Source organism: Heloderma suspectum, chromosome 2 (genome assembly GCF_057233095.1).
Source record: "Heloderma suspectum isolate Gila_16-S chromosome 2, 16-S_ref, whole genome shotgun sequence".
Lineage (NCBI taxonomy): Eukaryota > Metazoa > Chordata > Lepidosauria > Squamata > Helodermatidae > Heloderma > Heloderma suspectum.
In genome coordinates, this window is record NC_139459.1 from 6,808,460 (window position 1) to 6,836,284 (window position 27,825).

The 27,825-nt window shown below is 46.8% G+C and overlaps 1 protein-coding gene and 1 long non-coding RNA gene across 5 annotated transcripts in view; both read right to left on the reverse strand.

Annotated features, from left to right (window-relative positions):
• CELF4 (CUGBP Elav-like family member 4) overlaps positions 1-27,825 on the reverse strand; it is a 1,119,657-nt gene that overhangs the window by 779,166 nt on the left and 312,666 nt on the right. The window lies entirely within an intron of this gene.
• On the reverse strand, positions 11,119-17,119 carry LOC146351910 (uncharacterized). The gene is made up of 3 exons (XR_014787332.1): positions 16,995-17,119; positions 16,732-16,904; positions 11,119-12,473 (listed from the first exon to the last, which is right to left on the reverse strand). It is a non-coding gene; the product is annotated as an uncharacterized LOC146351910 (long non-coding RNA).

A 27,825-nucleotide genomic window follows, 5' to 3' on the forward strand; every position in this document is an offset into this window, starting at 1 on the left:
CCATAGGGAGCCGCCATTCGCGTTCCTTATTTGGTCGCCGTAGTCTACATAAATCTTTACGTAGACTACAGCGACCAAATAAGGAATGGGAATGGCGGCTCCCTATGGGGGCCGCCATTATCCGTACGCGCTTTTTTTTTTTTTTTTAAGTCACCCATGATAGGCTACGTGACGATTTACGTAGCCTATCATGGCTGACTTTGCAGATCTAGCCGTGATAGGCTACGTTAATCGTCACGTAGCCTATCACGGGGTTGTTTTTTTCTTTTTTCTTTTATTGCAATGGCGGTGGTGGCAGCCGGTCGAAAGACCGGCTGCCGCTCCCGCCCCGCTCGAACACCCGCCGAACCGCCGGCTGGACCCGCCGCCGGGAGGGACATTTGGCAAAGGTAAGTCCCGTCCCGAGGGGGGTGCGGGGGGTGGGGGGGTGCGGAGGATTTCTCCCCGAAATTTGTTCGGGGGGCCGAACACGTTGGCGCTCGCCCCCCCCGAAGTTTCGGGGAGAAATTCTCCGCCATCCCTATTTCTAGGAGACCTTTTGCATTAGGAAAAGATTGAACAGATGTCTGGTCGTTTGTTATTAGTGACCAATAGAGCTAGTTGCCACTGCTGGGGAGCCTATGTAGAAAAGCAAGTGGGCATGTCAAATCTTGTTCACATAGCCCTTGAGACTGCAGGCACAATGTGCGGGGGGAAAACTAAATTGGTAGCATATGGAAAGCTTTTCTGATATTTACAATGACTGGTGACATCAGGACAAACATCTAAGATTTGTGTTTGATGTCAATATATATTCTGACTTGCATTTTTATTGCTTCTAATTAATTATTTTAATCACAGGAACACAAGAGCCCTACGGGGATAGAGCCAAGGTCCATCTACTCTAGCAGTCTACTTCCCACAGTGGGAAAAGAGATGTCTCTAGTAGTAATCACCTCATCCTATGGCAGCAATCACATTCTAACTTTTTCTCTCTCTCCAGTCCTCAGGAATATATTTTCTAGGGATGTCAGAGAATTCTGCCGTGGATCTCGGTGAGGCCCCCCAAAATCCGTAGCGGAACGAAGCCCCCTGCCCCCCCACCACACGAATGGTGTGCGAAACAGAGCACTTACCTGCTGCCGTTCGCGCTGCTTTGCGAATGGCGGCCGCGTCTGCAGACGCCATTCACTTCCTCATTATACCCGTGATAGGCTACGTAAATAATTACGCAGCCTATCACGGCTAATGCAAGGACACCATTTGCATCCCTGCGGAGGCCGTGATAGGCTACGTAAGTATTTACTATCACGGCAAAAAAGTAAAAAGTAAGATTTACTATCACAGCAAAAAAGAAAAGAAAAAAAACAGCGGACGCAAATGGTGGCGGCTACGGCAGCCACCATTTGCGTTCCCTTTCTTTGGCCGTTTTAGCCTACGTAAATATTTACGTAGGCTATTACAGCAAAAAAAAGGAATGCAAATGGCGGCTGCCGCTGCCATTTGCGTCCACTGTTTTTTTAATTTTTTTTCCCGTGATAGGCTACGTAAATATTTACGTAGCCTATGACGGCAAACTACAGGGACACAAATGGCGGCGGCTACGGCAGCGGCCATTTGTGTCCCTGCAGGCTACCCAGTGGCTGGATGTCCGGCTGTGGGCGGCCCCCAGCTGTCAGCTCCACGGAATCTCCACAGAGCGGAGCCATCCGGAGAGAATTTTGGGGGGAGGGACGGAGCTCCTCCCCCCTACCGTGAATGTCACCCTTCGAAAAGGTAAGTGACTTCAACCTGATCTGGAGGGGGTTGCACTCCCCCTAAAGGATGACGTTTATAGTTTGGGGTGCTCTTGGACCAAGAACTGTCACTTGAGGCACAGGTGAACTCAGTGGCACGGAGCACTTTTTATCAGCTTAGGCTGGTATACCAACTACGCCCTTATCTGGACAGAGATAGCCTAGCTACAGTTATCCATGCTCTGATAACTTCTCGTCTGGATCACTGCAATGCGTTATACGTGGGGCTGCCTTTGAAAACGGTCCGGAAACTTCAGCTGGTCCAAAATAGGGCAGCAAGATTGTTAACAGGGACTGGCCAGCGAGCTCATATTATGCCAGTACTTTTCCAGCTGCGCTGGCTGCCAGTCCATTTCCGGGCCCGATTCAAAGTGCTGGTATTAACATTTAAAGCCCTTAACGGCTTGGGGCCAGGTTATCTGAAGGATCGCCTCCTCCCATATGTGCCTGCCCGGTAGGGATGTCAGAAAATTCTGAACTCCGTGGTGGAACGGCCTGCCCCCCCCGCCCCCCCACAGATCCCCCCCGGGACGAGACTTACCTGGGGCGGATGTTCCGGATGGCGGCAGCTCCAGCGGCGGCTTCGGTGGCAGCGGCTGGTCTTCCGATCGGCTGCCACCGCCATTTGCAGTCTGATTTTTTTTCTTCCCCCATTTGTGATAGGCTACATAAAGACTTACATACCCTATCATGTCTGGGTTAAGAAAAAAACACAAATGCGTACACAAATGGCAGCGGCTACGGCCACCGCCATTTGCGCTCCTTATTTTTGGCCGTCTTAGTCTATGTAAATATTTACGTAGACTAAGACGAAGACAAGAAAGGGGAACGCAAATAGCATAGCGGACGCTATTTGCGTTCCCCTTATTTTCGCCGTCTTAGTCTACGTAAATCTTGATGTAGACTAAGACGTGCCAAAATAAGGAATGCAAATGGCGGCGGCCGTGGCCATTTGCGTACGCGCTTTGTTTTTGTTTTTTTGTTTTTTTAAGTCAGCCATGATAGGCTATGCAAACATTTACGTAGCCTATCACGTCTTTTTTTAAAAAACTGGAAATGGCGGCGGTGGCAGCCGGTTGGAAGACCGGCCGCCGCTGCCGCCGCACCGCCACCAGAGCCACCACCGGAGCCACTGCTGGAGCCGCCACTGCCAGGAAGATCTGTCCCAGGTAAGTCTCGTCCCGGGGGGGGGGGTGGCAGACCGTTCCGCCACCGGGGGCCGAATGTGCTGGCATTCAGCCTCCCCAAGATCCGTGGCAGAATTCTCTGACATCCCTAATCCCTACTGCCCAGACCTTAAGATAATCGTCAGTGGCCCTTCTCCATGAGCCCCTGCCAAAGGAAGTGAGGCAGGTGGTTACTAGGAGGAGGGCTCTTTCTGCTGTGGCACCCTGGCTGTGGAATGAACTCCCTAATGAGGTTCGCCTGGCACCTTCATTGTATTCCTTTCGGTGCCAGGTGAAGACCTTTTTATTTTCCTAGGCATTTTAGCATTTTAGCTTCCTAGACTTTTAGCTTTGCTGTTTTAAATCTGTATTTTAAATTCCTGCACTGCTGCTAGGTTTTATTGTGGTTGTATTGTTATATTGTGGTTTTAATGTTCTATATATTTTATATTATTTTATTGTGTGCCATTTGATTTTAATTTTTGTGAACCGCCCAGAAAGCTTCGGCTGTTGGGTGGTCTAGAAATGAAATAAAAAAATAAAAAAAAATAAAAAAAATTGTGGAACTTCCTCCTGAGGAGAGATTGGCTCCTTCCTTGTTTTGATTTGGATGGGCACTAAAGATTGTTCTGTTGGCCTTTGGTGTTGTATTTTACTGTTGTTTTTTTGTGCCAGTGTTTCACAGTTTTATGTGATGTTTTAATGTTTGTTTATTTATTTATTTATTTATTTATTTATTTGTTTTATTGTGCATTGTCCTGGGCTGCTTGTATAAATAAAATAATCAAACCAATGAAAACCCAAGGCAAATTTGGTGGTTCTTCCTCAGGTGAAACATATGAGATTTTTTGTGGGAAGACAAAATAATTTCAATAGGAGTAAAGAAATGTTTCCACACCTCCCTAAATGTCACACTACACAAGCCGGGAAGATGGCACTCGGCACAGAATTCACTTCCAGAGACTTTCAGGTTTCACCTTTAAGTGTCTGGCCCCCAAGGCTGAGCAAAGTAACTTTGAAAACACGATGTGTGCGATGTCCAGTGAAAATCTTAGAAGCCAGAGACTCACACAAAGGAGTTCTGGGATTTCACTGCACCATTTCTTAATCTTCTCCATTGCTAGGAATGTAGGCAAGCTGGAACCCTCCAGATGTTTTGGACTTCAACTCCGATCAGCCTCAATCTGCATGTCCAATGGTCAGGGATCATGGGCCAAATCATTGCCTCTCCAAATGAGTCATTGTTAGCCCAAGATCCTTCAGAATGAAGATGCCAGAGATTGAAACGGGGCCTTCTGCATGTAAAGTATTTGTATTTGTTCTCACTGAGCTTGGCGCAACATTCCCAAACCTTGGCACAAAATTCATTTTTGAGGGTATGTATGCAGCCCTACATAACAGGGTTTGGGTCAGCCCACTGTAGCAGTGTCTAGAGAATGATCTGTCAGAGGCATCTTCAAACGCTGGTATTTAGGCCAAGTCCCAAGTCTGACAGGTCTGCTTCTGTCAAGACAGCCCAAACCTGAATTGGTTTTCCCCATGGCCGTCTTTAAATTGGTGTCATGCTCCACCGATCGGCTGATCTAATGGAGAGGTCAATTTGAGAAGAACGCGGTAGGTAGGCAAGGAAGAGAAGATGGATCATTTTTCATCTAATTGGCTGCCTTTCTTGCGGGGGAAAAAAAAAAAGAATAAGAGAGAATCCTTCTTGCGAGCACTTTTAAGAAGTTGAACAGATTTCCGTAACTTCTTTCTCCCCCAGGCTTCATTTCCAGGCTTAGCAGGTCTTACCGGTGATTATTGAGCTAAAGACAATCATGGGATTACAAATAATTTGGTCCCTGACTCGGCAGTTTTCACCTCTAAGTTCCTAAACATCTGTCATCTAGGCCAGAACCTATTCCCACCCCTCATCCCACCAACTTTGCTGAGGCAGCAGCATCTCTGCATTACTGGGAGAAAAAAGGAAGTAGTTGTGTGGTAGGAAAAAAAAAAAAGCCAACAGTAAGGAAAGGGCTCCATGAAAATGGGAGGAGAAAAAAAAATGTGGGAGAACTTCAGGGAAATGGAGACTACCAAGAAGGGCTTGCTGTAGCATGGAACACCTCAGAGGCTCCCAGGGCCCCACCAGGGCTCACCAGTACTAATGTATGCCCAGGCCCTTGGCAATATGTTTATCTAGTGGAAGCAGTGTGAGGCCATTTTCATTTTCCATTATACCCTAGAGTGATGTCCAGACCTGGAGCCAGCCATGTGTCAGGATTCCCTTAGCCCCCACTTCACTTCACGCCCAAACATACACAGACGAGAGGCTTCAGTCTACAGCTTGTAATCCATTACTTCACAGGGTCATACAGATGCAAATTCTCAGAGATACTCTCTGTCTACAAGGAATGCCTTCAGGGGATCCAAATGGAATTTATGAGAGTAGCCCACCATTTGAAGAGGGAGGCGGTCTTGCTAGCCTAACTTAAGCGGGGGAGGTCCCTCTCTTCTCTTGAGGCCTCTAAGTGCAGCTTTTAATGCATGGCCAATCGGGTAGACCATCTTAGTTCTGCCCCTGCCTTCTCTCTTTTTGCTCTGCACATGTGCCTGGCATCTATTAGGTCATCCCCCTGTTCACCACCTCTCACGGGGGTGTGGGGGGTGAGAAGGGACCACCAAGTTCAGCCATCTGGATGTTTGTAACCTGAGAAGCAGGCCTACTCATATCTGGACTAGCCTGAGAAAACACCTCCCCCATGTCTGATGGTTCCCCTTCAGAATCTGAACTGCTATCCCACTCCCTATGCTCAAAAACACCCCATGACACCATAACCACAGGAAACTGCCTGGTCAGGAATCAGATCTTTGGTCCATCTAGCTCAACATAGGGATGTTGGAGAAATCCATTTGGGTGAGGGAGTTCGATGGGTTTTCCTAGGCTCACCCCCCTGGACTTTGTTTCAGTTACCGCTGCAGCAGCATCCAACTTGATCTACAGTGAGTTGGGCACCACAGCAGATTTGGGGGGAATTTTGCACATCTGTATCTATATCTAGCCGTGTGTGTGTGTGTGTGTGTGTGTGTGTGTGTGTAGAGAGAGAGAGAGAGAAAGAGAGAGGTAGGTTTTTAGTTTGTGCAAATTATGGCTGAATATGCACAAATTACAGCCAAATTGGCACAAATTGCTCAGAAATTTGTGCCCCTCTGGCACAAAAGTTCCTGGAGTTTGGGGAACAGCTCACAGCTTAGCTTGTAGACACAGGGGAAGGAAGCAACACCAGAGGATTGGATCTGAGTAGGGACAGCACCCCCCCACACACACACACACACACCCCTCGAGAAAGGCGTGCAATCTTTGGCCAAGAAGCAGCTGCTCTAAGCTCCTCCATATCTCAGAAAGGAAGAAAATCATGTTTCCTTTTAATCTCCAGTCTATGGCCCTAAGTTGATGGTTGCCAACCAACCTGGAGGAAAAAAAAGAAAAGAAAAAAAAGCAGAAGACCAAAGCTCAGTAGCAGATGGTTTTAGGTCTAATCCCTGGCACTATGAGAAATTCTTTCCAGTTCATTTTTGATCAGAATTTTACCCAGTTCACACCTTCCAGACCAAACATGGACTTGGATGCAATCATTTCTAAGCTTGCAATGTGATTTGCAGATCCCCCAAAATATGTTCGAGAGCATGCACATGGGAAAAAGTGTATTTTTGAAAAATGCTCACAAATACGCTTTAGTCAGTGGAGAAGACTGTCTATATTCTAAAAATGTGTACAACAAAATACAGACGGATTTCCATGCAGAAAGAAAAAAGCAAAGCTCACAATCTGATACGGACTCGAGCCGCAACGAACTTTGAGATGGAGTTGAGGTTTGCAGATTTCGCGAGCTTGGGTTTTGCAGATTTTCACATCCCTAACCTCCAGTTAAAGGGACTGGGTAGCAGCTGATCGGGGCGGCCACTTCTGAATTTCCAAAAGAGAGGAAATACATCACCAAGAAGGAGAGCAAAAGAGAACAAAAGAGAACAGTGGCGGGCATGACATGTGCATGTCCTAATTTTTACATATGGGTATAAGTCTAGAAATAATTATCAAGAAGGGCTCCAGTGTAGGAACATACGAAGAGCTGTGCTGGATCAGACCAAGGGTCCATCTCCTCCACACTCTTCTGTTCACACAGTGGCCAACCAACTTCCTGTGGGAAACCCTCAAGTAGGACATGCGGGTAGTAGCACCCTCCTGCTCCTGTTCCCCACACCTCATATCCATAGCATACTGCCTCTGATACAGGAGGCAATATATAGCCATCGTGACTAGTAGTCATTCATAGCCTTCTCTTCCATGTCTTTGTCTAATCCACATTTAAAGTTGTTCATATTGGTGGCCATCACCACATCTTGTGGTAGTGAATTCCAGAGTTTTGCAACGTGCCATGTGAAGGAGAACTCTGTTCTGTGGCTTGATCCAGCAGAGGTTTTGTGGCTTGAAGGAGAAAACATGTGGTTCAGGGCTGAACCCAAGTTTGAAGAGTGTCAAGGGCTCCTTGGAGGGCTCTCTCAGTCTAATCCCGTAGCCAAGTCCAGACACAGACAAAGGGATTTTTTTCAAAGCTTTATTCTTCTTTTACAGCTTAACAACTCTACAGGTAGCAACTAGATCTGAGCAGCAGCATCCCTATGCCTTAAGTTGGAACAGTTGGTCCCCGTTTGAAAGGCAATTACTGGCAGACCCCTGTATTTAAGGACTAGGGAGAATCCCTCCCCTTTTCCCTTGGATCCCCGGGGCGCAGCCGATTGAGTGCGCGCCAACCGGGCACTACGCTCCTCTCGGTGCCCTCCATCTCGTGCCACTCTCTGCGTCTGCGTCGCACATCCACTAAGTCTGCTATCTCTGCTCGGTCACTCCCAATCTCCGTCAGCTGTTGGTCCTGGGAAAGAGGAGCGCGCTCCTCTCCCAGGAGCGACTGCTCTTCCTCAGCATCAGAACTACTCTGGGATTCTATGGGCTCAGTGTCCACTCTGACAAAGGGTTACCTGGAAAGTGATTTCTTTCCAGGCTCCAACTGTTCCATTCTGTATGTGAGATTTCTTGACAGAGGGTAGGGTTGTGCGAATTCACCTGAGTCCACCTTGCGACCTGCTTGCTGGAACCCTGCCCACTGTCAGACGTGGCTTGCTCTGGGACGCGAGCTGGCTAGTGGAGCGCTGTTGCTGCCGCCGCTGTGAGCAACTATATCCCTCTGTGCCAAGCACCAGCAGACAGGGGTGCAGCAGTAGTTCTCAGCAGCGATGGCAGCGGGAGGGGGCCTCTCCCGCTGCTGCCGCCACCCAGAGCAACTGCACCTCTCTCAGCTGAGCCCCGGCAGAGAGGGGTGGAGTTGCTCTTGGCAGCAGGATGGGAAGGTTTCCTATCCTGCTGTTGCCGCCCGGGCAAGGAGCGGGGGCCACTGTGCTTGCCTGGCTTGGCATGCGCTGAGTTGGGCAAGAGCAGGAAGTCATGGATTGGTGTACGGGGGGCTGAACTGGCGGGAACCTGTTGACCTCGAGCTTCCAAATGGACGCTCACAGCATCCCTAACAGAGGGTTTCTGGGGTAGGGACTGCAACTTCACAGGGTTGTTGTTGTGAGGATAAAATAGAGAAGAGGAGGATAATGTAAGCTGCCTTGGGTTCCTTGCAAGAGGACAAAAGGTGGGATATAAATGCAATAATAAACAAACAAACAAACAAACAAACAGTAAACACACACACACACACCTTATGTCCCTTAAAAACAAAACAAGCCCCTGGATTTTTTATTAAAAGGACACACACTTCTAAATATTAAACAAGCTTTAGGGCACAATCCTATGCATGTTTAGACAGAAGAAAGCCCTACAACTCCCTGCTGGCAGTTGTAGGCCTTTCTTCTGTCTAAACATGCATAGGATTGCACCCTTAAAAAGCTGTCCTAGAGACTGTGGATGAAATCTGTTGAATATGGAAGACTAATGAGCTTTGCTTCCCCTAAGGCAAGCACACACTCCCTCTTAAGAGGCCTCCTTCCATGTCAAATTTCACTGATTTAACGGAGGGTATGATTTAAAATTGGTTTAGCTTTACCAGTGCAGCTGCAGACACTCATAAATGGGCACAGACCAAACAAATCAATTTAGTTGATTTCTAACGGAAGGAAGACAGGGATGTGATCATCATCAAACCTAACAGAAATGAGATCTGGTGGTTCCAGAGTGGCTATGTGAACGAGCTGTGATCCAGGAGGTCACTGGATCCCATGTTACCTTAGCTGTTAAAGTGATCTCAGGCAATCCATGATCATGATGTGGTTATCTCACCAGGTGATCTCACACAAGCCATGATAAATAAGTGCTCATTTTAAGCCAGCAACGACAACCCCATGTACAAACAATATGGGGATAATATACCACTTCGTGCAATGCCTTGGTAGCTTTTACTTGAATAAAGTGCAAAGATGTGTAATGCCTTGATAGCTTTTAGGCGAATAAAGTGGTATACAAATAAATAATAATGCCGGTTTGACTTGCAGCATTGTAGAGAGGATGAGCATGAGAACAGCGTGAGGTGTTCTGAATGCTGTAAGCATGATATAAATTATGATGACGATAAAACAAAAGAGAATAAATTTAAATCGACCCAGAACTTTTCAAAAACTGTTGCACAGAGTGGTAGGCGGCAGTATTGCAACCGAAACTCTCCCCACGACCTGAATTCGATCCCAGCGGAAGCTGGGTCCCAGGTAGCTGGCTCAGGTCGACTCAGCCTTCCATCCTTCTGAGGTTGGTAAAATGAGTACCCAGCTTGCTGGGGTAAAGGTAATCATGACTGGGGAAGGCAATGGCAAACCACCCCGCTATAGTCTGCCATGAAAACGCCAGCGCAAGCAGGCGTCCCTCTAGGGGTCAGTAATGACCCGGTGCTTGCACATGAGGAAACTTTCCTTTCCTTCTCTATAAAATACAACATCACTACTTCAAGGGGCTCAATGTAAAATACACGGTCCCTCTTATGTGAGCCTCATTACCACCCTGTGAAGCATTTTTGTATGTGAAATGGTGAAAGGTGCACAACAAAGATACACCAAACCTTTTGACACAGCTCAACTTCAGCAATTTAGGGGGCAAAAGGTGGAAAAAAACAGTTGTTTTCCAGGCCCAATTCAAGGTGTTGGTATTGACCTTTAAAACCCTACATGGTTCCGTCCCAGTCTATCTTAAGGAGTGCCTCCAGCAACACCAGGGATGCTGCTCAACGAGATCGGCCTTGGAAGGCCTTCTCTCTGTCCCATCAGTCAGGACAGCTAGGCTGGTGAGGACTAGGGAGAGGGCCTTTTCTGTGGTGGCCCCCACTTTGTGGAATTCCCTCCCTAGTGACCTCCACCATGCCCCCTCTTTGATGAGCTTCTGCCAGGCTTTGAAAACCTGGCTGTTCAGGCAAACATTTGGGGTGGGTTAGAGTATGTATGTATGTATGTATGTATTTATTTATTGCAATGTTGTTTTGTTTAGTTGATTATGTTGTATTTTGTGTTCTTATTTGTATTGTTCACCGCCTAGAATGGCCAGGTAACTGGCCAAATGGGGCTAATAAATCTAATAAAATAAATAAATAAATAAATAAAAAACAAACAAACAAACAAATAATTTCCTGAAGTGTTGTTGTTGTTGGGGGGTTTCTTAGGACTTTTTTGTGGAGGGGTTGGGAGTAGGAAAGTACAAGAATTTATTTTTGATTTCCAAATGATGCAGACATGTCCCATTCGAAATCCTGAATGCAAATGTGACCAGGCACACCTTTTTCTCAAGGAACGTGCACAAATTCCTGAGTTTGTGACCCTGTTTGAAAAATGCACTCTTTGAAAAGCTCATTTTTCAAAACACAAACAACAACAAAACATTTTTCACACTTTAGTCAATAGGGGGAAGGTGCACACTTTTGGAAAATAGATGGAGAATTGTGCACTTTCCCCATTTGATCAAGCCAAAAAAACCCAGATCAGGAATGAAAACAGGAGCTAGTTGAAATGAGCTTCCAGCTTGTGATTTTGGAGAACTTTGGTGAGCTGGAGAGTCCCTGGTTCTCCCATCCCTTATTGTGGGTAGGGATGGTGAGAATTTCATTTCAGTTTGGTTTCGATAAGAAACTTTTCAGAATAATAATTATACAAATACTTAATCAGACTCATTGGCTCATTCAGCCCAAATTGTTTATTCTATCTGGAAACAGCTCTCTAAGATATCAAGCAGAAATATTTCTTGCCTGGCTATTCAAAACCTGAGTCTTCTGCATGCAAAGTATTTGCTCTGGTGATTTGCCACAGTCCCTCACAATATACTGTTAGGAGATGGAAGAAGGGATGGGAACCACAACAAAAACAAAAATACAGTAAGGGTGCAGTCCTACACGCATGTACCTGGGAATATATCTTTGTAAATCTGGTGGTATTTATTTTGAAGTAGGGATGCTGGAGAAATTCAAGAGGGACTAAAATGAGCTCAGAGCTTTCTAAGAATCCAACCTGTGGAATCTGCTGCGGAGCGACCATCTCAGGTTGCACAAAGTCTGTGGACTTTTGGATATTTGTGGTTTTTTTTTTTAACTTTCCCAAAATTTACACATATATATTCGTAGGAAATACACAAGTTTCTGCTAAGGAAACGCTGAATGGTATGGTTGACAATATGCTAAATGTTACACACTGAGGTAAATTATGTAAATACTTACATAAATACTTATGTAATTATTTGAGACTTTTACTGCATGACAAAAAAAAAAGTTCACATCCGTCTGACAATGACAACCTGACAATCGGCGAAACACAGGTGGAGTGGATTTTACACAGTCCATGTATCCCTATTTTGAGGTAAACATGTATAGGGCTGCTATTTCTTTTCATCCCCTTCCATGGAAGCTATGTGAAATAATACAAAAGAAGATGCTCACATTTAGCAGTGGACTGTACCTCAGTATTAAAATGGACACTGTCTGTTGAAGGCACCAGGTTTGGTCCTTGGGATTCATTTTCAGGAGAAAGGCACTCAGGTAGAAAAGGTGCAAAAAAATAGTTGCCCAAGATACTGTGGACCCGTTTGCTGTCACAGCGGACAGTACTGGATAAGCTGGAACAATTGTCTGATTTGGTAGAAGGCTGCTTCTTTGATCTGAATGACCATGAGGCAGGGTCAATTTCATAATGTGGAAAAAATACCACTGGGTTCTGATGCTGTCTCACTATTCGCCACTTCATAAAGCAAATCCACTGAGGTCCCCTCGCCCCCAACATTGCTTCGTTCAATACATTCTTCACAGGTCAGCAATCTGCATTTAAAAGGCGCATCTTGTCCCAGTGTCCAGCATGACTTTTGTTCCCCCAATTAGCTTTCATTTGCTTCCAACAGAGTACACATGGCTGCTCTCGGAAACTCCGAGCTCTTCAAAATGTCTCCTTTAACCAGCTTAATGAAAACTGACAGATGATGAATTCATAAGTACGCACGCACAGGTGAGAAAAGAAGAGGTCCCAAATGCTGCAACTGAAGGGGGGGAAAGGGGAAAGAAACTTGCTTCTATAACCAGATTAGGAAAATCAGAGAATGATGAGACCCATTTCTTTACTCACATTCTTCTCCCCCACCCTCTATTTTGCTTTGATGGGCTGTACACTGTTTATCTGTCATAGTGCATTTTGCTGCCAGAGGATAAAATGGCTCTCTCTCTCACACACACGCACACACATACACACACAGAAGTCATACGTGACTCAAACAGAGTGACAGCTGAACCGTACTTCAACACTGTCAATGGGACAGCATCCTCCACCACAGCTGTGGACAGCAATGTAGCTTAGGGGGTGCAGGGCAGGGTGTGTGCCCTCCATAGTTCTCTCCTCCAACTAGGGATGGACAGATTACTCGTCATCCGTTCTGTGGTCTTTTCTGCTGGGGCGGGGGGAAGTGACCCGTTCCGCCCCTCCGGAATCCTCCAGAGCGGCTCCATGTCCGAAGGATTTCATGGAGCCACACTCCGGCTCTGTTGTGCTGGTGATACTGTAATGGTGGCCATAAATGGCTGCAATTAGGAAAAAACTGTACGACTGCAAGTGGCATCCACTATGTCATTTGCGGCTGTATTCCTCACAGCAAAACGGTAATGGTGGCCACATTTACAGTATCACCAGCACAACGGAGCTGGAGTTCCGTTCTGCAGGAAATCCTCGGGAGGTGGCGGTAAGTGTGCCATTCTGCCATGGATTCTGGAGGTCCACGGCAGAATTCTCTGCCATCCCTACCTCCAACACCTCTCTGCCACTCCCCCAGTAGCAGCCATGTCATGTTGCCTAATGGTACGGCCAGTCCGGAGCTAGAGGTATCCGGATAAAACTCAGCAGTGCTCAGGAGGCTGAGATGTCAGTGGACAGCTAAGCCAAATATTCACAGATTGGATGTTCCTTTTCAGCAATAGATAATTGTTCAGCAAATGGCCCTCCAACAACCACTTGAAGGGAGGGGGAGAATCAAATCTGTGCCATTCTTTCATGACCTTTTCTGCTGCTATCCTCTCAGCAGTGACTTCTTTACCTACTATTACATGGGCCTTCACAGCCAATCAGGCACACAGCCATCTAGGATGGTGAGGACTCTCTAGGTAGCAGCTTGAATGCTCCCCCAAGTTGACATGGGTACCCCCATTGCTCCAGCTGCAGTAGTGAGCAGCTTTTTACAGGCAGAAAGCGGTCGGCATCAGTGACTGTGTTCCAGCAACAGCAGCAGTGTCAGGTGAAGACAACTGAGGGATAATTCAAGTTGCACCCTAGGGTGTCCTCACCATGGACATTGCCATCTTGGATGGCTGCATGTCTGTGTATCTGATTGAGTGTGTAATGGAACCAGTTACCAAGGGAAGTGGTGGGCTCTCCCACACTGCAGGCATTCAAGACGAGGCTGGACAGCCACCTGTTAGGGATGCTCTCTGACTTGGATTCCTGCATTGAGCAGGGGGTAGGGATGGGGGAGAATTTCTCCCCGAAACTTCGGGGGGCCGAGCGCCAATGCATTCGGTCCTCTGAAGGTTGTTCGGGGAGAACTTCTCTGCCCCCCCGCCCCCCGCCCCCCCCCGGGATGGGACTTACCTTTCACGAATGTCCCTCCCGGCGGCGGGTCCCGGCGGCGGTTCAGCAGGTCTTCGTCAGGGGCGGGGGCAGCAGCCGATCTTTTGACCGGCTGCTGCCGCCGCCATTACAAGCAAAGTAAAAAAAAAAAACGCCCCTGTGATAGGCTACGTAACGATTAACGTAGCCTATCACGGCTAGATTTGCAAAGTCAGCCGTGATAGGCTACGTTAATCGTCACGTAGCCTATCATGGGTGACTTTAAAAAAAAAAAAAGGGTGAACGGCTAATGGCGGCCCCCATAGGGAGCCGCCATTCGCGTTCCTTATTTGGTCCCTGTAGTCTACGTAAAGATTTACGTAGACTACGGCGAAAATAAGAACAACGCAAATAGCGTTGCCCTTATTTTCGCCGTAGTCTACGTAAATCTTTACGTAGACTACAGGGACCAAATAAGGAACGCAAATGGCGGCTCCCTATGGGGGCCGCCATTTGCGTACGCGCTTTTTTTTTTTAAAGTCACCTGTGATAGGCTACGTGACGATTAACGTAGCCTATCATGGCTGACTTTGCAGATCTAGCCGTGATAGGCTACGTAAATCGTCACGTAGCCTATCACGGGGGCGTTTTTTTTTTAACTTTTTATTTCGCGGCCGGGCGAGGCGAGGCGCCTCCTCCCTGGCCTGAATTTCGGCTGGGCGAGGAGGGAAGCCTCCCCCCCCCGGCCTGAACTTTGGGGGAGCAGCGAAGCGCCTCCCCCCCACCGCAAAGCAAGCTGCGAGACCAGGTAAGTGACTTTCGTGCACCCCTAGCAGGGGGTTGGACTCGATGGTCTTATAGGCCCCTTCTAAACCTGCTATTCTATGATACTATGTGATCCACAGCAGCAGCGCTCTCTAGTGGGAAGACTGGCTTTGGAGATATTTAGATCGGGGGTGGGCAAGTTGAGGCCCTCCAGATGTTTTGGCTTACAACTCCCATCAGCTCTAGCCACCAAATCTCTGACTCATTTTCCCCATGCACCTAGAGTTGGAAGATGCACATAACAGCAGCATCAAACAGTGGATACTCAAGTACTAAAGGTGGGTTCCTCTCCCACACTTTCTTCCCTTCCATCCCCATCTTTTCCTCTAGTCAAGCTATTTTATTTGTATTTAATAAAGCCCAGTAGTGAATGAAGATACTTATGAATCAAGCCACATCACAAGAAGGCGCATATATATGTATGTATGTATGTATGTATATGTATGTAGGGATTTTCTAGCTAGCCAGAGTTATTAATATGGCTCTGCGCTTGCTTCTAGATTTAATATATTAAGTGAAATTGCTGCCCTTTTCTCCTGTTGAATTTGTTTAAAGACAACAACATACAGACACCATATTAGATTCCATTTTTTGTACATTCCAGATAAGGAACAGATTAAATAATGGATGAGATTCCCATTAGCTCAAATTTTTTGCTTATTTCAAGCAGCCTCCTCTCTGTGTGCGTGCTTTTTTAAAAATCAAAGTACTAGTTCAGCACGAAATATTTTTGCATTGATTTGGAAGGTCCCTCCACCACCACTTCCCTCCTTGGCACTCATTAAATTTGCATGTACACATCTCACCATACTTAATATCCAATCACATTAGAAGAAGCCGCTTTTGTCCCAATGGGCGAGCAACACTTCTCTGTCTAAGAGGTGCGAGAAAGATCACAGAAACCTTCAGATCTTGATCTAACTGCCCAACGATGCCTTTCAGAAGAGATTGCCTTAGATTTCTCTGGCCTCCAGATTAGGTGGGGTGTGGGGTGGGGGGTATACTGCTAGAGGACAATGAACAGACTTGTTTAATTTTAAATGAAAGAATGGGGTCACAATACTTTGGTTTGCCACAGAGCATATGTGGGTGCTGCAGCCAATCATGGCTTTCCTGGCATATGGCTAGTTTGCAAATACATTTGTAGGCAAGTGTATTTAAAGTGTCCTATCTGTTAAATGGCCCTCCACGGACACTAAAGGCATTTAAAGGATTAGGGCAACACCAGTAAGTTCTGGCAAAGAGGGGATATAAACAGGTTCAGAGCTGTGGATGAGGCAGAAGAAGGTCAAGAGAAGCCAAATGATGAGTTCAGAAATATTGTATGATAGAACTCTTTGCGGATGTACCATTTCATTGCAAGTGGTAGGATCACCCCATTGAGTACACCTCCATGTAAAGATCTCCCCTTCCATCAAAAAGGTTCTTCTGACCTGATTTCTCATATGCTAATTTTCTATAGGGAGGAAAGACTTTTAAACTTGGAGGAGTGTTCAAACATACAATACCCCACTTCCAGTCATAATACATATCCAAAGGAGGCCTACACCATATCATTTGTGTAAATCAGGCCTCATAATCAGAGAGAGCAGGGAGTTTGTATGAGAGACAGAAATTTCTAAGGAAACTGAGGTATGGTGAGAATTTTTTTTTTTCGGGGGGTGGGAGTTTATGGTAGATATGCAACAAGTAGTACTGTCACAAATATAATGGAGAAAACTTCTAAGATCATTTATATACGAATGGCCAAACAACACAGGCATTTTCCAATCAGTTTTGTAAGATTGATGTACTGAAACCAATTCAAGTGGGGCTCATCACATGCTCAATCCATCCCATAATAGTGATAAATTCTAACACATCACCATATCACAACTCACCATATCTCTGGGCATGCTGATGGGTAGAAATGAACTGGAGAAACCATCACATGATCAAGGAAGTCAGCTTGGATTAAGTCTTACCACATAAAATAAAAGTCAAAATGGCTGTACGAATTCACCTTCCATTCTCCTTCTTTAAAATCTGGAATGGTACTCATTTAGCACCAGGGCTATGCATGAGAGAAGTGTAGTTTAGTTACAATTTAAACAGCACTTTTTAAAAACATGTTAAGCGTAGTTTTCCATCATCGTAAACTCACCCTTAGGAAAGTTTTCCTGATGTTCAGCCAAAATTTTCCTTTGCTTAATTTCCTTCTACAACACCTAGTAAATTTCCCTTTGTACCTTCCTAAGCACTTCGTCTCCCTCTTCGGAGTTTACACCTCTGCAGATATATGGAGATGAATATCATCACTCCCTCACCCATTGTTTGGCCAAGCTATACATATTTGGTTCTTTAACGCTCTCCTCATAAGTCATTCGCTCAGATCCCTTCATCATTTTTGTTGCTCTTGTCTAAACTCCTTTCAATTTGCTAGCAGCTTCCTGGATGCTAAGAAATGCAGCCATGCCACTCCATGCCCCTCAAATGTAAAAGAGCCCCCCCCCAAAAGTCTTGTAGAGATGGGTGCTGCCTAGAGATAGATGGACTCACCTGCGACTGCGTTGCTACCCATCTGCCGAACTCCCACCGGCCGCTCACACTGCGTGCCATGCTGTGCAACCATCCATGTGGTCTATGGGCACCTGGTGAGTGCCTGGTGGGCGGTGGCCACCTGTTCCCTCATTGAGCTGCCATTCATTTTGCAAAATACTGGCCCCTGACTGCTGAGGTTAGGCAGGTGGCTACCAGAAAGAGCCTCAAGAGGACCTTTTCCTGGTGGTGCCTAAATTCTGGAACTTTCTCCCTAGATATGTTCCCCTGGTGCCACCTTTGTTAACTTTCAGGTGCCTGGTAAAGTCCAACTTGTTCTTCCAGTATTCAATAAGTTGTTGTTGTTGTTGTTGTTGTTGTTGCTGTTGTTGTTAGTTACTATATTTTCTGGCTCCATACTGTTTTTATGTTGCTTCTTCACTGCTGTTTGAGACTACATTTTATTATTTTTACTATTGTTGCTAGCCACCCTGAAGGCTTTTGCAACCATCCTGAGTGCCATCTTTTTGGCAGAAAGGTGGGATATACATTAACTAAATAAATAACACAAAAGAGGTGGGATACAAGTTCTATAAATATAAAGGCCAACATAAAATGGTAATCCCACAAATACTTGCCCCCCCCTTTCGAATCACTCATCCTTGCGAGAGTTCCTTTCCAGGCTGTGATTTAATACAGACATTTTATATTTGGATTCACACAGACTCACTCTCAGCTAACCTTCTTTTCTTCTCCCTCACCCCCTTCCTGTAGTGGAGAACAGAGAGACCATATTTCATAGGCTTTACAGTGTTCAAACAACAACTGTGCCTGATTAAAGTGGAGTACATCACTCACTTTAGAACCAAATTTACCCACACAAATGTGGTGTTCTTGCACAGTTTATTATGGGGACTTATTGCTCTCAGACTGCTGACTCAGGAACCTGAGTGTTAGCAGAGAGCTCTATATGTAAAACTGGAAAATCCTCAGATGACAACATGTCCTCCTCTTTCTACCTGCCACACAACAGTGTGTGTGTGTGTGGGGGGGGGTATCTAAAAGAAAGAACAAAGCATCAAAAACTGGGTCTTCCCAAAGGTTCTATTTTTGGCTCATCTTACATGGTAGGGTGAGTCATTTTCAGCTCTCTCTGCAACCCATTGACACTACAGAGTGCCAGTTGATTTGCATCCATTGAAGTCAATGGGACTGATGGCCAATTTGCAAAAAAAGTATTTTTAAGCAATGATGGTGAGTATGAGTCATCCCCCCCACTCCCCTCATATGAACATGTGAAACCCTGTAAAGCCTATGTCCCTAAATTCATTTCCCTGCCTGAGTGCAAAATATTTTCCAAAAGAAATCCACCTGCCCTCCCAGATTTCAGACAGCTGGTTCCACCATGACTGGAATGGTAACATCTAACTTCATTTGATTTGAACATCCTGGATATTTTTGCATATATAACCTGCTTACAGTTGCTCTTTATCATGGGTTTTGTAGTCCTAATGTCACATAAATAGTTATTCATTCTTAACTAGATCCAGAGTAAAAGGAATTTCCTGGAGAAGTGTCCTGCCTCCCAAGATTTATACATCACGGTAGCTCCCCATGAATCCTAGAAACATGTTCTGGGACTGAACCCAGATTGCTCAAATACCAGAAGGGCTCTCAAAGAAAAGGACAAAGAGTTGTTCTCTATAGTCCCAGAGGGCAGGGCTAGATTTTATTTATTTAAAAATATTTATTGGCCACCTTTCAGGCCAGGAGCCCTCTCAAGTCGGCATACAACAATAAAACTCACATAATAAAAAACTGATAACAGTAATAAAAACAGTAAAAACAGCAATAGAAGCAGACATCCTAAAAAAATAAATTAAAAAACAGCATAAAAACAAAGCTTACCACATGCATCTGCAGCTACAACCTTCGGCTATTGGGCGGTATAGAAATGTAATAAATAAATGAATAAGTAATCAGGGGAAGAACAGAGTAAAGTAGTAAGTTTTCAGATCCTTCCTAAAAGTCTGCAATGATGGAGCCTGGTAGACCCCCAATGGCAACATTTTTTCCAGAGGTCTGGGGCCACTGTGGAAAAGGCCCTGTCTCATGTGCTCACCCACCTAACTGCCCTCACAGAAGGGCAAATGTGAAAGGCCGCTTTTACTGATCTTAAAGCGTGGGCAGGCTGATAAGGGTGAAGACGGTCCTTCAAGTAATTTGATCCCAAACTGTTCAAGGCTTTAAAGGTCAAAACCCGCACTTTGAATTGGGCTCGGAAAAACACCAGTAACCAGTGCAGCTGGCATAGTGTAGGCATTGTATGATCAGTTCACCTTGCCCCCACCAACACCCAGGCAGCCACATTCTGCACCAGCTGAAGTTTCTGGACTGTCTTCAAAGGGAGCCCCACGTATAGCACATTGCAGGAGTCGAGCTGAGCCTGGAGGTCACTAGTGCAGGGAGAACCAAGGCAAGGCCCATGATCTCCAAACAGGGCCTAAGCTGACACAATGCACTCCTGGACACCGCAGCCACCTGGGCTTCCCCGATTAGCACAGTCCAGGAGGACTCCCAGACTGCGCACTTGGTCTTTCAGAGAAGGCGTAACCCTACATAAGACCAGACATAAACCTCCATCCAGAGTACGTGGTTTCCCAACCCACAGTACCACTGTCTTGTCTGGATTGAGTTTCAGTGTTTACCCTCATCTACCCTAGAACATCCTCCGGACACTGGTTCACGGGTTCAACAGCCTCTCTGGGATGTGCAGATGGAAAAGAGAGGTGCAGATGGAAAAGAGAGGTACAGCTGAGTATCATCCGCATACCAATGCCACTTCAGCACAAACCTGCTGATGACTTCCCCCAGCAGTTTCATTTAATTTATTATATTTATTATATTTCGATGCCACCCCATAGCTGAAGCTCCCTGGGTGGTTCACATGTACATGTTAAAAAAGCATAGGTGACAAGTTGAGACCTTGCGGCACCCCCACAGACTGATGGCCATGGGATGGAACAAGTCCCCCAGCACCACCTTCTGAGACTGCTGCTCCAGAAAGGATCAGAACTACTTTAAAACTAGAGCTGTGCACAAATGGCCTCTCAAAATTCCCCAGCCTATTTGTGGGCAGAGAAATTGGGGGGACAATTTCACCAAATTTCTCCTAGGGGAGGAGATATTCTCCAACATTTCCTCACAGATAGGGTTCACTACCGGCAGGGGTTGTAGCACAGATAGGGGTGTACGGATTACTTACCCTGTTCCAGTCCAGCGTATCCACGGGGGGGGGGGAGGCAATCCATCCCTCCCCCCGGAATCCTCCCTGGCTGGCTCCGCTCTGTGGCGGGTGCCATTTGCATCCCTGTGTTAGCCATGGTAGGCTACGTATATGTTTACGTAGCCTATCACGGCAAAAGGCAGGGGCGCAAATGGTGTAGCAGACGCTAACTGAGTCCCTGCTCTTTGTCATGATAGGCTACGTAAATACTTACATAGCCTATAATGTCTAAAGTAGGGAGGCAAATGGCAGCCGCAGACTGGGGCAGCAGACGGACCGGATGGCTGACACCAGGTAGGGTCCATTGTCTCGGGAAAATTTCACGGGGTGGCAGGGGGGATTGCTCCGTTCTGGCACGGACTCCGGCCTCATTGGTGTCTGTGGTAGGGATGGCAGAGAATTCCGCCACGGATTCCAGTGAGGTCGGATTCTTTAGAATCCCCCGGAATCCATGGCAGAATGGCCTCCTGCCCCCCCACCCCCCCGCGGAATCCCCTGGAACTTACCTGGGGCGGATGCGGCAGATTCGGCGGCAGCGGTTCCAGCGGCAGCGGTGGAGGCTGGTCTCCTGGCCAGCTGCAGCCAGGCTGCTGCAGCTGCCATTGCCATCCTCCGAGCTGTGATAGGCTACGTAAGTATTTATGTAGCCTATCACGGCATGCCCCCCCCAAAAAAACGGCATACACAAATGGCGGAGGCTACGGCGGCTGCCATTTGCATTCCTTATTTTTCACCGTTCTAGCCTACGTAAATATTTACGTAGGCAATTGCGGCAAAAAAAAAGGGAACCACACAAATAGTGTAGTGGGCGCTATTTGCATTCTTTTTTTTCTGCCATTTTATCCTACATAAATATTTACGTAGGCTTTTACGGCAAAAAAAAGAAGAAATGCAAATAGCGCCCACTACGCTATTTGTGGTTCCCTTTTTTTCACCGTAATTGCCTACGTAAATATTTACGTAGGCTAGAACGGCGAAAAATAGGGAACGCAAATGGCGGCGGCCGTAGCCGCCGCCATTTCCGTATGCCTTATTTTTTTTTGGTTTTTTGGGCATGCCGTGATAGGCTACATAAATATTAACATAGCCTATCATGGCACCCTGGAAGGACACAAATGGCGGCCACTACAGTGGCCGCCATTTGCGTCCGCAGCAGCCTGTCCGCAGCTGGAAGTCCGGCTGCGGACGGCCTTGGCCGGCTGCTCCACATATCCACCGTGGAGCAGAGCCGGCCGGGCAGGATTCTGGGGGGGAGGACATGATCGCCTCCCCCTCGTTGAGGATTCTGGGGGGAGGGACGGAGCACCTCCCCCCCCCCAGCAGATGCCCCGACCGGAAAAGTAAGTGGATTTTGTACACCCCTAGTCCATAGCGGAATTCTCTAACATCCCTACACACAGGTTCTTTCTTCTTTCCTAATGGGTTTTGGTTCATTGCACTGCTCTTGCAACAGCATCAACTATGCTGAGGCTTCCACTTTTCTGAGGCAGAATTTTGAGTTTATTTTGGCATTTGACCTTACCTAATTAATGCAAGGCAGCCGAGGGCGCTGTGTGTGTTTTCTCTCTCTATGACACATCTTTCCACTGCTCTGCAGTCTCCTAGTCCACCTTCATTTCCTGAACTGAAAAAGCCCCATGGTAGGAATTTCCTTATGATGACTTTCATTGAAGTGCGAGAAGCCGAGGAGACTACAGGCTGCCAGACTGTAGAAATACAGACAGGACACTCATGCACAGTCCTCCTCAGCCACCTCATAAGTAAGGTAAACACAAGAACCCCAAACAGAAAATTTCTAAGGAATTTCTCCTCCTTTGAATTTCTTTTCGAAAGCAATTTCTCTTCCATCAAATTGAATGAGAATGGTCGGGGGGGGGGGAAATGTGGAAGAAATTTTTGGCACATCACTATTTAAAACCGTGTCTCCCATGTCCAATCCAGATTAATGATCCAGAATGATACCACGGTCAATGATATTGAAAGCCACTGAGAGGTCTAATGGGCTGAAGTTACAAGAGGGTCAATTTAGGTTGAACCTTAGGAGAAATGTCTTAATGGTGAGAGCAGTTTGACAACAGAACCAATTCCTGGGGTGGGGATCTCCCTCAGGGTGATCTCCAAGTAGGGGCTGGATTGGAGATGCTTTGGGTGGTGGCTCAGTGGCAGAGCACCTGCTTTGCATGCAGAAAGTCCCAGGTTTGATCCCTGGCTTCTCCAGGTTGGGCTGGAAAAAAATCCTGCCTGGAAACCCTGGAGAGCCATTGCTGCTTGTCAGTGCTGACAATACTGGGCTAGAGGGACTGATGGTCTCACTCAGTATAAGGCAGCTTCCAATGTGCTCTGGATTTCCTGTATAAAGCAGGTCATTGAACTGGACATTCTATAATAAGACCCCCTACAGCTCTGTGATCTATCTGGGGGTGATGGAGTGGTTTGGAAATTGAGTTTCAAGATGCTTCATGGTAAATTGACATACCATAGCATGATCAGCGAGGGGAAACTCATGGTAGCAGTAGCTCTAGGTACCTGCCTGGACCCTAAGATCATCTTCTGTGTTCCTTCTCTGGGGGGCCCTGCCAAAGAAGGTGAGGTGGGTGGCTACCAGGAAAAGGGCCTTTTCTGCTGTGGCGCCCCAGTTGTGGAATGCGCTCCCTAGAGAAGTTCACCTAGCACCTACGTTGTGTGCTCTTTCCAGTGCCAGGTGAAGACTTAAACATATATATCCCATTTTAGCATTCTACTAGTCCTTTAGTTTTAAATGTGTTACTGTATTTTAAATCTAGGATTGCTGCTAGGTTTTATTCTGGTTGTAGTTTTATACTGTAGTTTTCAGCTTTTATATGTTACGTTTTTTTTATGCTGTACTTGTGGTTTTAATATTTGTGAACTGCCCAGAGAACTTCGGCTATTGGGCAGGATAGACAGGAAACAAACCAACAAACAAACAAACAAATAAATAAATAGTGCATGTGTGGACACACTGTAGCTCAGTGGTAGAGTACTGACTTTGCATGCAGAAAGTCCCAGGTTCAATTCCCAACAACTCCAGATGGGACTAGGAAGGAATCCTGCCTGAAGCCCTGGAGGGACACAGCCAGTCAGTGTTGACAATACCGGGCTAGAAGGATCAATGGTCACACTCTTTATAAGGCAGCGTCTGATGCTCCTAAAGACACAGTGTCAGGACTGACTACAGTCTATGTTCATCCTATTGGCTGGCCCCTCAGTTATGCCTTTTGCGGCTAGCAGCTCCTGTCACCACAGATCTCATTATGCCCGCAGGCTCAATGAGACGGAAATCCAAGTTTAAATTTAAAAACAACATATTGACCCTTGGAGTCCATGACGTCTACATTTTTAAGAACTGGGGGTGGAGGTGGGAGGAAGCAGTGCAGGAAGATGGGGTGTGGAGGGGGGTAAAGGAAGATGTAAAGTCGAAAGCTTAGGGTACGTAGACAAAGGGGCGATGCAAATGCTAATGCTTTGGGGAGGCTTCCTTCTCCAGTTCACTTGTACTGAATGAACATTCACTGCGAGTCCAAACCAAATTTGGAAGGAGTATTGGCTGCCTTTAATGCATCTTTCGCGCGTGCACACACACGCACACGCACGCACACAAACACACACGCACCCGGCTATGTTTGGGGGGGGGGGTTGCAGTCTACGTGTGATGCTAGGAAGGAAGGAGGCATGTTTGTTTTCGTGGGAAAAAAACTGTTCAGCCGTGTGTGAGTAAACAAGGTACCTCGAGGAGGAGGGGATCAACGCAACTGCTCTGCTGCATGAGTCCATCCACGTGGAGCACGCCACTCTCTCTCTCTCTCCCGCTCCCCCCGCTTCCACACCATGTCAGCTGCAATCACAGAAATCCACCTCATTCTCTTCCTCTCTGCGGCACACTGAGAGGGTTTAGACAGCACGTTTTACAACCATGCTGACATTTCTGCACAAGCATACATTTCGGGACTCCACTGAAGTTAATGGGGAGATTCAAACACATCCACACACAGAGCACACACAAATGCACACACAAACTGTTCCCAGCCTCTTGGGAAGACCCCATCACACTCACACACACACACACACACACACACGCGCTTTCTGCCCATGGAAAAAAGCAACATGAACTCCAAGTAGCTGGCATGCACAGTTGCAACTGGGAAGACTTTGCATTGATGTGGCAAAGTATCTCTTGCAGTTTCAGAAGAGCTCCAGAAATCTCATCCCCTAGATTCTAGAATTCTCTGGAGAGCCAGTGTGGTGTAGTGGTCTGAGTGTATCTCAAAGACTTTGACCAAGGAAGGTGGGCCTGTCACACAGGACCAGACTTCGGCTGACTTAGAGCCAGGGGAGGCAGGTGGCTCTGATTTCGGCCGGGATGTGAATCTACTTTGGGTTTCAATCAGAACCAGCCAGAGCTGAACCTATTTGGTTCTGAACCTATTTGGGGGATAGGGTTCAGCACCTTGCATAGATCTTTTAGAGTTCTGGTTGGTTCTGGCTGTAACCAAGGGTGGCTTCACAGCCCCAGTGAAATTGGAGCCACCAACTTCCACTGCCTGGAGCGAGTTACACAAGCTCAGCCCAACCCACCTTGCAGGGTTGTTGTCAGACTAAAGGAGGATAAGCTCCCCCTCCCTGAGCACCTTGTAGGGGGAACAGCATACACATTAGTGCTGTGCTGAAAATTTATCCCACCTGTTTTTTTGTTTACCATTCTCATTCAGTTTGAATTGATAGAAGAGAAATTGCTTTTGAAAAGAAACTCAATGGTGAATAAATTTCAGACAAATTATCATGGGTGCAGTTTGGGTAGGGATGTGTGAACCCACCCAGCCCCTGCCCTCACTCTCTGGTCCCCAGACCATGCTCGAGCCCCTTCCCCACTTGGCAAGCAGCTCACACTCACCCCAGCAGCCTCGTTGATCTCTGCAGTCACCATTTAAAAAAAATAAAATCACAAAATGCGCATATTTGCACATGCACAAAATGTACATTTTCTGAATGCACATATTTGCGTATGTGCGGAAATACATTTTTGCAAAAATGTGCATTTTCGCACATACGCAAATATGCACATTTTTGCGATCACCATTTTGTTTCATAAAAAATGGCGACCATGAAGGTTGATGCAGCTGCCAGGGTGAGTACAGGCTATTCGTCAAGTACGGGCAGGGAGTGAGCGGGCGGCAGGGGCTTGGTAGGGCTAGACGAAAGTCACTTACCTGCCCTCGAAGCTTGTTCGCGGTGGGGGAGAGGCACTTCGCTGCTCCCCCCGCGAAGTTCAGGCCGGGGGGGGAGGCTTCCCGCCTCGGCCGGCCAAAATTCAGGCTGGGGAGGAGGCGCCTCGCCTCGCCTGGCTGCGAACTCCAAAGTTGTTTTTTTTAAAAAAAAAAACGCCCCCGTGATAGGCTATGTGACGATTCATGTAGCCTATTACGGCTAGATCTGCAAAGTCAGCCGTGATAGGCTACGTGAATCGTCACATAGCCTATCACGGGTCACTTAAAAAAAAAAAGCGCGTACGCAAATGGCGGCCCCCATAGGGAGCTGCCATTCGCGTTCCTTATTTGGTCGCTGTAGTCTACGTAAATCTTTACGTAGACTACAGCGACCAAATAAGGAACGGGAATGGCGGCTCCCTATGGGGGCCGCCATTATCTGTACGTGCTTTTTTTTTTTTTTTTAAGTCACCCGTGATAGGCTACATGACAATTTACGTAGCCTATCACGGCTGACTTTGCAGATCTAGCCGTGATAGGCTACGTTAATCGTCACGGAGCCTATCACGGGGGCGTTTTTTTTTCCTTTTATTGGAATGGCGGGGGCGGCAGCCGGTCGAAAGACCGGCTGCCGCTCCCGCCCCGGACAAACACCTGCCGAACCGCCGGCCAGACCCGCCGCCGGGAGTGACATTCGGCAAAGGTAAGTCCCATCCTGGGGAGGGGGCAGGGGGCGGGGGGGGTGGAGAATTTCTCCCCGAAACTTGTTCGAGGGGCCGAACACTTTGGCGCTCGGCCCCCCGAAGTTTCGGGGAGAAATTGTCCGCCATCCCTAGGGCTTGGTGAGCGGGGCTTGAGGGTGCAGGCAGGGGCGGTTCCACCAGATTCCCGGACAGAATCAGATGCCCACACCATCCCTAGGTTTGGGTTTCTTGGGCTTACCTTACTTAGGAGGTGGTCATGGAATAAGCACAAGTGCATCCTAAATGAGGCAGAACAATGGAAGCCTCTTTCACGGGAGGAGTAAAATCTGGGAAATTGGAGGACAGATTTTGGCAGAGCACTAACTCCAGACATCCCTGGGGCTACCACTGCCCAGGTCTGCATTGTGGTGGATGAAAACCAGGGGCCAACCTGCCAAGACAGTTGATGCTGTTGCAGCACAAACCCTCGCAAAACCCTTAGGAGAAAAGAAAGAAGCTGTGCTACAATCCCTGCCAATGGGGAGCCCTATCTGGGAGAAACTGTTGAGAATTTCTCCTCCCCCTGGAGAAATTTGGTGAAATTGTTTCCCAAATTTCTCAGCCCAACAATTAAGGTGGAGAATTTCAAGAGGGCATTTGCATACAGTTCTAATACAAATGGATAGTTTATCTGCTTTCACAGAAAGACTTATTCCAGCTACCCATATTTACCTGGGAAACACACACTTTTTTGATGCTGTTTGTTTTATTGTAGTCTGCCCTGGCCCCTGGGTAATCCCCAATTGTATTCTATCCTTAGCTTAGGGATGTATGAGAAATTTGTTTCAGTTGATTTTTGATCAAGATTTGCCAAGTCTGCACCTTCCAGACACAACACAGACTCATATGCAATCTATGGTCGAACTCCATGTATTTCTGAGCTTGCAATATAATTCATGGACAAAAACAATGCATCCTGCAGCATGTGTATATTTGAAAAATGTGCATGCAAAAAATTGTACTTTTGAAAAATGCACAGAAATACACTTTAATCAATAGGAGAAGAATGCATACATTTCAAAGATGCACATAAATCATGCATTTGGAAAAAATATACACAACACTATACGAGGATTTTCATCTGAAAAGAAAAGAAATGAAACGAAAATGAAAACCCAAAGCTTGCAATTTGATATGGTCAGAATGAGCTTTGAGACAGAATTTGGAGAAGTTCAGTGAGCTTGAGGTTTGCTGATTCGCACATCC